Raw genomic sequence first — 12,085 nt, 5'->3', positions numbered from 1 at the left:
TGAGGTTGGGCAGTATAAACAAGGTATGTGGGGCTATCCCCTTCATTCTTTTTTCACGACTCCGGTTATACATAATGTAATGAACGAGCTTCCAAAGATACTCTACTCTTAGAAGCTAGCATTACTTACATTGCTTCCTTTCTTATGGAACGATTGATGTTGATGTTACTTCTCTTATTCTTATGTTATCAATGTTGTTGGTACTTCCTGATTCTTATAAGATTCTTGATGAAGAGTTAATCCTAATAACGTGTACGAAGGATACCGACCTTACGTCACTCCGAAAGGTTCAAAATGTGATTCCAATGAGTCCAGCATACATAATATATATGTATCTATTTTACTCTACAGAGCTGCGCTATAGTTAGCCGGGTACGGCACCTATTGTGCAACCACTGATTAGTTAGGTTTTACCGAGCTCCACGTGGCCGGGTACGATTCTACCAAGCCCTATGATGGCCGGGTACGTTTTACCGAGCCTATTACAGCCGGGTACGATATGATGATGGTGATGCCCACAGAGGCGTATGTTTTAAAAGTTTATGTATATATATGTATGTATCATTTATTTCATGCCAGTAGCCCTCAGAGGTACCCAGATATCGCAGGTTGTATATTCTCTATCCCTGTTTACATTATTGTTCTTACTTATGCTTTCCTGCCTTACATACTCAGTACTCTATTCATACTGACGTCCTTTTTATTTATGGACATTGCATGTCGTGCTGCAGGTCCTGATAGACGGGTAGACGCAACTCCCCCACCACAGTAGGTTGTCCAGTTCAGCGGTTATTGGCGAGATCCCTTCTCCGGACTTGCCGTGGTCTTGGTATGCATTTTTTTTATAGATATTATGGGTATGTCGGGGTCCTGTTCTGGCAATGTTGTAGCACTTATGTTCCTTTAGAGGCTCATAGACAGGTGTAGACTCATGTATGGTTTGGAATGCCTTGTCGGCTGATTTTTGTTGTATAGTCTTTCATGGCAGCGTGGTAGCTCGTACCTTATATATAGATTCTTGACAGTCTTGTCGTCCCATGTTATGTATGTTCATGCCATTATCTTTCATAGTTGGCTGTTCATGATCCATGTCTACCATTTATATTGATCTCGTCGGCCCTTAAAGATAATAAGGAAGGTTAGATAAAATGTACGTTGGTGCTCGGCAAGTGTGGCCCGGGTACTAATCATGACCCTCCAGTTGGGTCGTGACAAACTTGGTATCAGAACAAGTCTGTCCTAGGGGTTGTCTATGAGCCGTGTCTAGTAGAGTCTTGATTATAGATGTGTAGTGCGCCACATTTATAATCAGGAGGCTACATGACATCTAGGGTTGTTACCTTCTTCCTAAATCTAGATCGTGCGTAGAGTTGAGTCATAAGTGTTCATATCTAATATTCACCTTGTTTTCTTTCAGCGATGCCTTCGACTAGGAAGCAAGCGATTAGTAAATGGCTTGATACAGTTGTGGGAGAGGGTACCATTCAGGTGCCTCCAGCCAGAGCAGGCCAATGTGAGGCTCAGAGTGAGATGCCGTTTCATACCACTCCGTCTCCTCCAGAGGATATTAGGAGGCACCCAGTACATCCAGTTCCTCCGTCTGGCACTACAGACCCTGATATGCGCAGTGCGGTGCAGTTGTTGACTAGCTTGGTAGCTGCTCAGGCTCAGAGGAAGAATACCGATGCTGCTGATAAACCGGTTAGTACGAGAGTTCGTGATTTTATTAATCTAGACCCTCCAGTGTTTACCGGATCAGACCCCAAGGAGGACCCGCAAACGTTTATTGATCAGGTTCATCGTACATTACGGGTTATGCATGCTAGTGATACGGAGGCAGTAGAGTTGGCTTCTTATCGGTTACGAGATTTAGCAGTTTTCTGAAGGGATATTTCGTGGACAATTAAGGTCAAATTGGATTTGTTCTTTCCATTTAAAGGTAAGGAACCTCTTACTCTACATGTATTTAAGATTATCCAAGTTGCGGCTAAGTCGTTGAAGCTAGAACTTGTGAAATATATATCGAAAGGCTTGGTAGTAATGTTGTTGGTTGGTGGACTATTTTGGGAGGCTAAATATAATTATTGTTGATGTTGTTTGGGCTGTTTGGTGATTGTCTTGACTTGTGGGAAGTCATATAAATAGGGGAGGTGCTGTCCATTTCATCGTAAAATAGGCTGCGGTCGATACATAATAGTTACGACACTAAAACGATAACGATAGTGTCATTTCTCTTATTGTAGACTAAGGAGTCGTGACATTTGCATTGCTTGAGGTTGGGCAGTATATACAAGGTATGTGAGGCTATCTCCTTCATTTTTTTTCACGACTCTGATTGTACATAATGTAATGAACGAGGTTCCAAAGATACTCTACTCTTAGAAGCTAGCAGTACTTACATTGCTGCCCTTCTTATGGAACGATTGATGTTGATGTTACTTCTCTTATTCTTATGTTATCAATGTTGTTGGTACTTCCTGATTCTTATAAGATTCTTGATGAAGAGTTATCCTAATAACGTGTACGAAGGATACCAACCTTACATCACTCCGAAAGGTTCAAAATGTGATTCCAATGAGTCCAGTATACATCATATATATGTATCTATTTTACTCTACCGAGCCGCGCTATAGTCGGCCTTGTACGACACCTATTGTGCAATCACTGATCAGTTGGGTTTTACCGAGCTCCACGTGGCCGGGTACGATTCTACCAAGCCCTATTAGGTTTACTAGGGATATGTGTTGAATATATAAGGAAAAAGAAAACGGAAGAAGAGCAGGTAATATTCATAAGATAAGAACACTTTTGAGAAGAAAATTCTCTCTTTTATAAAAATACAAAGATTACCTTTTAATAAAGATTCTTGCTCATATTATTCCTCACCTTTCCATCAGATTCGAGGATTGTTCATACGAATCTTGAACTTTTCTATCATTCATCATTGTCAGGAGAAATATTCGTCCAATCCATCCATTATTGGGTGAATCATTCTCCTTATTTACTTAAATACTATTTATTGTTAATTACATCTCCATTAATGTTCATACTTTAAGGGTATTTTGCACTTATTGTCATCATTCAGTTACGGGATCTATCCCCATCTCCTGTACGTTTTCGAGATTAGCCTCTAGAGTTGTTATCCTTAACTAGATTTAACCTATTATTACCTAAATTTAATAGTTTAACCGGAAGTTATATTTTTTAGTCAAACACTACCATGTATCCTAATATTGAAATCAAACAAATAAATCACACAAGTCTACTTAATGTACTAGTCTCAGGGTACGCGTTTTTCGTGTGTACATGTATCAATGGATAAACAATTTTGAAAAGAAAACTTTGTAAATATTATTAGACGATGTATTGAGTTATATAAAATTATAAAAGAAAAACTTAAAAAATATTCCTGAAAATGAAACAAAATATCGTTCGTCTTTTTACCCATTAAAACTCGAGTTCATAGTGGACGAAATAGCCATTTTCCTAATATGTAGAAATAGTCATTTAATTATTTTTCTAATATGTAAAAATAGTCATTTAATTATTTCTCTAATATTTAAGAATAACCATTTAATTATTTTCTTGTATTTATAGATACTCATTTAATTATTTCTCAAATATTTAGATCTTTGTAATATCATATTATTTAATTTGAGTCCTTTACTATGAACTCCATTTTGATTTAAGAGTATTAAATTTAAAACACTTTACGAGTACTTTCAATTCCTTTCTTTTTGATTTCTTTCAATTTCTCTCGTTTATGCTCCATGTTAATCAAAACTTTAATTATAATTAATATAAATAAGTTAACTACTTATTCGAAAAGGTAATTACTTCTTCGGAAAGGTATTTAATGCTGCATAATCTATATTATTATAAAAATATGAATATAATATCGGTTTACAAAAATAACTTTATAATATTAAGCATAATAACTCATAATATAAGGACATAACTGGAATTCTAGATATTAGCGTTATAATCCTATTAGTTTTAGGACATAATACTACACGTTAGGAATCCTACATGATTACCTTTAGGAATCCTATTAGTATAATTACTTTCGGAATGTCTAATTCATATAAAATTGAACAAGTAAATATCTTTAGCCATGTAATCTTATTACTTTTAGGATATACTTCTTAAAAATTCATATAACTAATTTAATTTGAAAACGTTTTATAATGTCCTGTTACTAATTTAATTTGAGAATGTATTATATTGTCCAAATTCGATTAGGAAATGAGAGCCTATATTATTATAAAAGCATAAATACAATATTAATATACCAAAATAGCCCTAAAATATTAAGCGGAAGAACACATAGGAAAAGGACATAACTGTAATAACTTATTTTTTGGACTACAATACCTTCTATGCTAATTTTTAATATTTAAAATTTTAAATTTAATAAAATTATGTCTATTAAATTCTTATTAAAAATATGTAGGAAGGTTTAATAAAATTAATTTCATAAGAATCCTCCGTATTGGCAATACATTACCACTCCATAATGTCCAATACCAAAAAAATAATAGTAATATTAAATGGACTGCATAGAGAGTTGAAATTGAGAAAAAGATACCCCCACTTTAATATATTTTTATTTTATATTTAAACTATTTTCTTACTCAAATAATATTTTTTTAATTAAATTTTCGTGTAATATTGAAAAATACCCAATTATTAAACAACAACTAAGAAAATATTTAAGAATATAAATGTGCGAGAAAGAAAAAAAAAATAGTTGGTAAGAGTCAATACCACTAATGATTCTATAAACATAACGATCTAAATGTGAAATGTCATATCAATCTTTTATTCTTTGAGGATAAAATTTATGGTGGATAAAATTATAATTAAGAAATATTCAAAACAAGAGATGTACTAATATTAAGATCTGAATCAACATAAAATAAATTATTTTTATGTTAAAACCAAATAATTAAATCTTTTAATTAATTATTTAGCAAGAGAATCCAATTCAATTATTTTTTAAATTCATCATATGAGTAATTCTTATTCAAGTTAAAAACAATCTTAGGATACATAAATTTATTCCATAAAAAGAGCGTTAGAACACAAAATTAAAAAGGATAGTATATTATTAAGAATCAAAATGATGTACAAGTGTCTGAGGAAGCACAGTCAAAGCTAAATCTTAATCAAGAATAAGCTTTCAAGACTATATTATAAAGAGTCGACTTTGGTATAACGGGATTATTCTTTATAGATGCCTCTGGTGGAATTGAAATAATATTTCTATGTCATGCATTACTTGCAAATATCATATTAAGAGGCATGACACTATTAGCAATAATAGTCGGTGGTGTACCATCAACAATTTTATTGTGAGGCCACCCACTTTAGATTTGGTATACCTCTTCAAACAACTTAAATAACCATCACAAATATATCAAAGTAGAGCAATGGTGCTAAATTTATAAGGAAAGCAAAATTGATAATATGTGATGAAGCACTTATGGCTAAGTGTCAAACGATCGAAATAATTGCCCGGAGTTTTAGAGATATATTGGATATTAATGAACCGTTTGGTGAAAAATTAATGGTTTAAGAGCTGATTTCTGTCAAGTACTACCAATAGTTCCAAAATCGACAAAAGTAGAGACAGTAAAAGCTATCTTACCAAAGTTATACTTCTGGCCTCAAATGAAAAAGATTAAACTAACAAGAAATATAAAGTAAGAACAAATCAAGTATTCATTGTCTTCTTGCTTCGTATTGGACACGAAGAAGAGCATCCAATAAAAGATGATTTGGTTCTTACTGAACACTTGGTTATCAATCACAATAGTATGGTAGTGCATTTAATAAGAGAAATATTTCTATCATTAGATTTAAACGCAATTCGTGCAAATCGCACGATAGAATTAAAAAGATATTTTAGCCAGAAGAAATGAATATATTGATCAACTAATAAAAGGTTGATTGCAAAATTTTATAGTAAAAATAAATATTTTTCAACTTTTGACTCAACAGAAAATGATATCAATAATTACTACCAAGAAGAATATTTAAATACTTTAATACCAAATAGCCTTCTATTATACATGTTTGTTGTCAAGTTTATTATTTCTTACGTATGTTTGTTTCACCGTATATATAATAGATTAAGTTAAAATTGATCTTCCATTGTATACAGGTTAATTTTGAAGAAAAATATGCCCATCATACTATTGAAAACTTAGATACGCTGAATAGCTTATGTAATAGCACACAGATGGTATGTAAAAGTTTTAACAATAACGTGCAAAAATTATGATACTAGTCAATGTACTTCTAAGTATATTCTTTCCATGAATTCAACTTTCGTCTTCCGAAACTAAGGAATTTCCTTTTAAATTTATGTGAAAATAATTTTTAGTATGTTTATATTTTGCAAATATAATAAATAAAGCACAAGGCAAACATCCTAAATATTGGACTATATTTACCGCAATATATTTTCTTGCACGAACAGCTGTATTTTGCACCTTCAAAAGGGATATTAAGATCGACCTCATAAATTGTCGCAACCTTCAACATCAAATATGTGGAGTTCCACTGTCACGACCCAATTTTCCCTCCGTTGGGTATCGTGATGGCACCTAGTCTTAGGGACTAGGTAAGCCTAACAATAATTAAAACAACAACATTATTTAAATAGAATCTCTTAAAATTTCTAAAATCAGTAGTACAAGTCATAAGCTCTACAGAGTATTTTCTAGAAAACTTCTAAATACAACTGTCCAGAAATAAGAATAAACAGTGCAAAACGAAAACTGGAAGGTGACTCCGAAGCCTGCGAACGAAGCAGCAGGTTTACCTTGAGTCTCCACAGCAACAGTCCACATAGCTAGCTAACGAACAAGTACCTGGATCTGCACAAAAATGTGCAAAAGAGTAGCATGTGCACACCACAGCGGTGCCCAGTAAGTATCAAGACTAACCTCGGTGGAGTAGTGATGAGGAATAATCAAAATACCCACTGGTCTAATAAACTGAACAGATATAAGTACATGAATAACAGAAGTATGATGTCTGCATAAAGACTATGCAATATGACTCACAATACAGTAATGGCATTAAAGCAAGAAACAACAAGTATCAGCGGAATATTATGAAAATGACGCAGACAAAGTGAATGGAACACAACCTAAATCCGGAATCACGAATACAACAAGGACAAGTAATAACTCAGTAATTACAACCGCTTTTATATCAGGTTTTAGTCAACAACTCCACGAGGTACCGAACCTCGGACAATTTACAATCTCACGGGTCTCAATAACTGAACCCTAACACTTGGCATCCTGTGCCCTCATAACACCTCATAACCACACTGACGACTCACGTGCCAATAGAGCCATTCTCACATAGAAGGTAAGTAAACAAGGGTGAGCATCTATGATCAACAATATCAGGAACACCTCTTATCCGATAAGAGTGCTTAACTATGTGTATGCTTGTGCAAGTGTCCTAACATAGTCCATACCAGCAAATAAGTATAAGGAAGAAGAAGAACGGACAACACGTAGAATATTTTCTCACAGCTTTCACAAGATCAAGCTCACACAAGTACGTATACCACTACACAAATATCAACAACAAGAATGCCCCCAGGCCATAAATCATCACAAATCAATCACTGACACAGCCCACCTTGTTTCGCCACGTGTGCAATAGTAACATAAATGCCTGCCTTGTCTCGCCACACGTACATAATAATGTTGCAATAGTAAAATAAATGCCCGCCTTATCTTGCCACACGTGCATAATAATGTTTCCACCTTGTCTCACCACATGCGCAACCCACATATATCCCGGCTTGTCACGCTGCATGTGCAAATATCAATGGTAACAATAGCACGACAGAAACCTCGTGCAACCCCATAGTAACAACTGCACGGCAGAAACCTCGTGCATCATAATAATAACAACCGTATGGTAGAAACCTCGTGCATCACCACAACAAGTACCACAATAACAATAACAATAATACAAAGTACGACAAGTAAATCAACTCAAGAACATTTAAATCACAGGAAAATATGGGACCAAATCACAAGGAATAACCACAGTAAAGAATGCTAGGCGTAAAGAGAACAACTCAACAAAGGGAAACTAATGTGTATCAACGATCCCATAATATATATTTCAATAACAGGGAAACGAACACGAATCAAATAATTTCAAATAAAATAAGTCGACGAAGATATAGGATATCTAAAACTTCTTTTAAGGTTGAGGAATTACTAAGGATTTTTAACAATTTAATTAAGGATAAGCAGCGGAAAGATAATCATAACCTCAATTAAGACTAAACAAATTATAAGATGATATAATAATAATTTTAAATAAAGATAAGCAGTTATGAAAAGATAGCATGACAATAGAGGAGGTAAAATCTTCAGTTAAGTCAAATAAGAGTCAAACAGGCAATAAGAGTGAATCCTGAAAGCAATTAATTCTAATTAAAGCATGTAGAGGTGAAACTAGTAAATAGGAACTTAATCATATCAAGAACAATTTCATACTCAGTGAATATAAGGACCTAAAAATCCTAAGGGGCCAACTTTTCACAAATAAGTCCGAGCACGTACTCGTCACCTCACGTGCATGGACTACAATCAACATAGAAGACTCAATCCTAAGGGAAAAATCCCCCACACAAGGTTAGGCAAGATACTTACCTCAAACCAAGCTCAACCAGTCTGTAAGAATGCCCTTTTTTCAATTATCCGACTCCGAATGGCCCAAATCTAGACAAATACAATTGCATAACATGAATACAACCATAATAGACTAATCTAATTAATAAAATCAATACTTTAATAAAAATCCCGAAATCCGCCCTAAAGGTCGACCCGGGCTCATATCTCGGAATCGGGTAAAAGTCACAAAATACGAACACTCATTCACTCACGGGTCTAACCATACAAAAATCATCAAATTCCGATACCATTTCATCCCTCAAATCGTGATTTTTCATTTTGAATTTTTCTTTCAAAAACCACCATTTTCCTCAACTCAAAACACAAATTAAATAATAAAAATAAAGATAGAATCATGAAAATAAATAAATTCTAGGTGAAGAACACTTACCCAATCGATTTGCATGAAAAACCCACAAGGAAACGCTCAAAACAGAGCTCTAGAACTCCAAAAATGGTGAAAATGACAAACCCTCGGAATAGAGGACTTTATATTCTGCCCAGGGGTTTTGTGCATCGCGAACGCGGAGAAAGGGACGCATTCATGAAGAAGAGAAACAAAGTTGCCCAGTTATTCTTCGCGAACGCGACAACACGTTCGCGAACGCGAAGAGGAAAAATATGATGGCCCAACGACTGCTCTTCGCGAATGCGTGAAGTAGTACGCGAACGCGAAGAATGTAATGGAATAGCTACGCGAACGCGCAAGTGACACGCGAACGCGAAGAGGAAAATGATCACCAGTGCCCAGGGCCTGGTTTGCACTTCGCGAACGCGAGATAGGGAATGCGAACACGAAGAATGGGGGTGGCAGAACTTCGCGAAGAGGAAATATTTCACCCTCTAAAATAACACTATGCGAACGCGAAGGCAAGGACGCGAACGCGATGAAGGAAACCAGATGGCAGATAACAACAGTTCAAAAATAGGAAAAAAGACCCGTAGCCCATCCGAAACTCACCTGAGGCCCTCGGGACCCTGTCTAAACATACCAACAAGTCCCATAACCTAACACAGACTCGCTCGAGGTCTCAAATCACATCAAACAACGTCGAAACTACGAATCGCACCATGAATCGAACTTATAAATTTTAAATCTTTCAACTTCTAAAATTCGTGCCAAAACCTTTCAAATCAACCCGGAATGACGTCAAATTTTGCAGACAACTCCCAAATAATATAACGGAGCTGTTCCAACTCTCGGAATCGCATTCCGACCCCGATATCAAAAAGTCCACTTCCGGTCCAAATTTTCAAAAATTCGACTTTCGCCATTTCAAGCCTAAATCAGCTACAGACTTCGGATTTACAGTCCGGACACGCTCCTAAGTCCAAAATCACCCAACAGAGCTAATGGAATCGACGGAACTCCATTCCGGAGTCGTCTTCACATAGTTTCGACTACGGTCAAAATACTAAGACTTAAGCTTCCGTTTTAGGGACTAAGTGTCCCAAATCACTCTGAATCATCCGGTAACTGAATTCAACCACGCACGCAAGTCAATACACATAATATGAAGCTGCTCAGGGCCTTATGCCGCCGAACGAGACTTAAATTCTCAAAATGACCGGCCGGGTCGTTACAAAATATTTATGAGGAAACTAAGGGTAATTGACTAGATAGGTGCACGATAACTAACTTTTAAACTATAATACATAATTATCTAACTAACATGACAAAATTGATCATTTGTGTAAGTTTTGATGATGTTCGTTTATTTTAAATTCATGTATTATGCTAATGTAATAATATTTTTCGACATTTAGATGATTGTTGTATTATTAAACATAAAATTTCTCTCATTAATTAAATTTTATTGTTCCTTCACATAAATGATATTTAAATTATCGTGTGCCATTATTAACGTGCAACGCACGTTCGTAGATATTAGTATCTAAAACTATTAAGTTGATACTCTAAGTATTGATAAATTAGGAAAACCTTGGCATTCCTAGGATTGTGGTAAATTATGCGCCAAAAAGTTTGTATCGTATGGAAACTTTAAGTTGGTGTAAATTACTTATCGACTAATATTTTAATTTCTTTTTAAAAAAATGAAAGAATTATTTTTAGCCAAAATCAATTGAATAGGCCGTATATATGAATGAGTATGTTCACAAAATTGTAAAAAGCTATTGACTGAAAACTTAGAGAAGGCCGTATATATGAATGAGTATGTTCACAAAATTGTAAAAAACTATTGACTGAAAACTTAGAGAAGCAATTTTTTATAATAAAAAACCTATTTTTTTTTAAATAAATAGTTTACGCCCTCCCCCCAAAATATTTCGAACAAATATCAATGATCTTTTGATTTCTTTTGAACCACTTTAGTATTTGTACATTGAATGATTTTTTAATATATTGACAGATGATTGAGAATTTTTATGCGGCAATTTCTTTTTTGATTGAGTTATGTATATATGATCGATATTTTTTTTTTATTTTTAGGGACTTACACTTTTATTTATAATAAATTAAATCTAATTTTTAATATAATATTTATATGATTATTAAAATAATTAATCATTTCGATAGGATACACGCACAACGTGCAAAATTTTAAGTTGAATATAATAACTGAGATACGAGGATTTCTATGAGGTAGAGTTTTTTCATTGATTGTGTTAGTAGGATCAACAATCATCATTATTAGGAACTATACTTTTTTTCTTTAACTTTTATTTTCTAGTGAAAATATAATTCATTATAATATTTATTTGATTTTATAAAATTTTGTACTCATTAAGATGAGGTAAACGCGTATCTTGGGGTGACTCGAACTCACAACCTCTTGGTTGAAAGAGTACTTACCACTCCACCACGATAAGTTTATATTGTTCGAAATTGTACAGGAACCAAAATCTTTTTGTACCTTCAAATATGTCATACTTGTACGGTGACATTTACTTCTGAAAGGGAGTAAGAAGCGTGTATAGTGGGTAAGAAATTGGGCATTAAAAGTGTGATGATCCAAAATGTCATCGTTAAATTTAATAAGTAATTCTATGTTCTAAGACCTCGAAAAGCACCATTTATCATTCCTCGACTTACGTGCGCAGTCCGTTCATTTTTTCGAAAAGTTTTTATGCGAAAAATAGATTAAAATGGGAAATAGAGCTTTAAAACTCAACTAAGTTGACTTTGGTCAACATTTTGAGCAAACGGATCTGGATCAGTATTTTAAAAATTTTAGTAGGTCCGTATCTTAATTTGGGACTTGGGTGTATGTCCGAAATCGAATTTCGAGGTCCCTAGCCCGAGTTATGGAATTTTGATGAAAAATTAAAAGCTTGAAAGCTTATTGATTTTTAAGAAATTACTGATGTTGGATTTATTGATCTCGGATCCGTATTTTAGTTCTGGG

The sequence above is a fragment of the Nicotiana tabacum genome, chromosome 19 (genome assembly GCF_000715075.1).
Source record: "Nicotiana tabacum cultivar K326 chromosome 19, ASM71507v2, whole genome shotgun sequence".
NCBI classification, from domain to species: Eukaryota; Viridiplantae; Streptophyta; class Magnoliopsida; order Solanales; family Solanaceae; genus Nicotiana; species Nicotiana tabacum.
The sequence above is the reverse complement of the archived record's forward strand: the minus strand, read 5'-3'. Positions refer to the sequence as shown.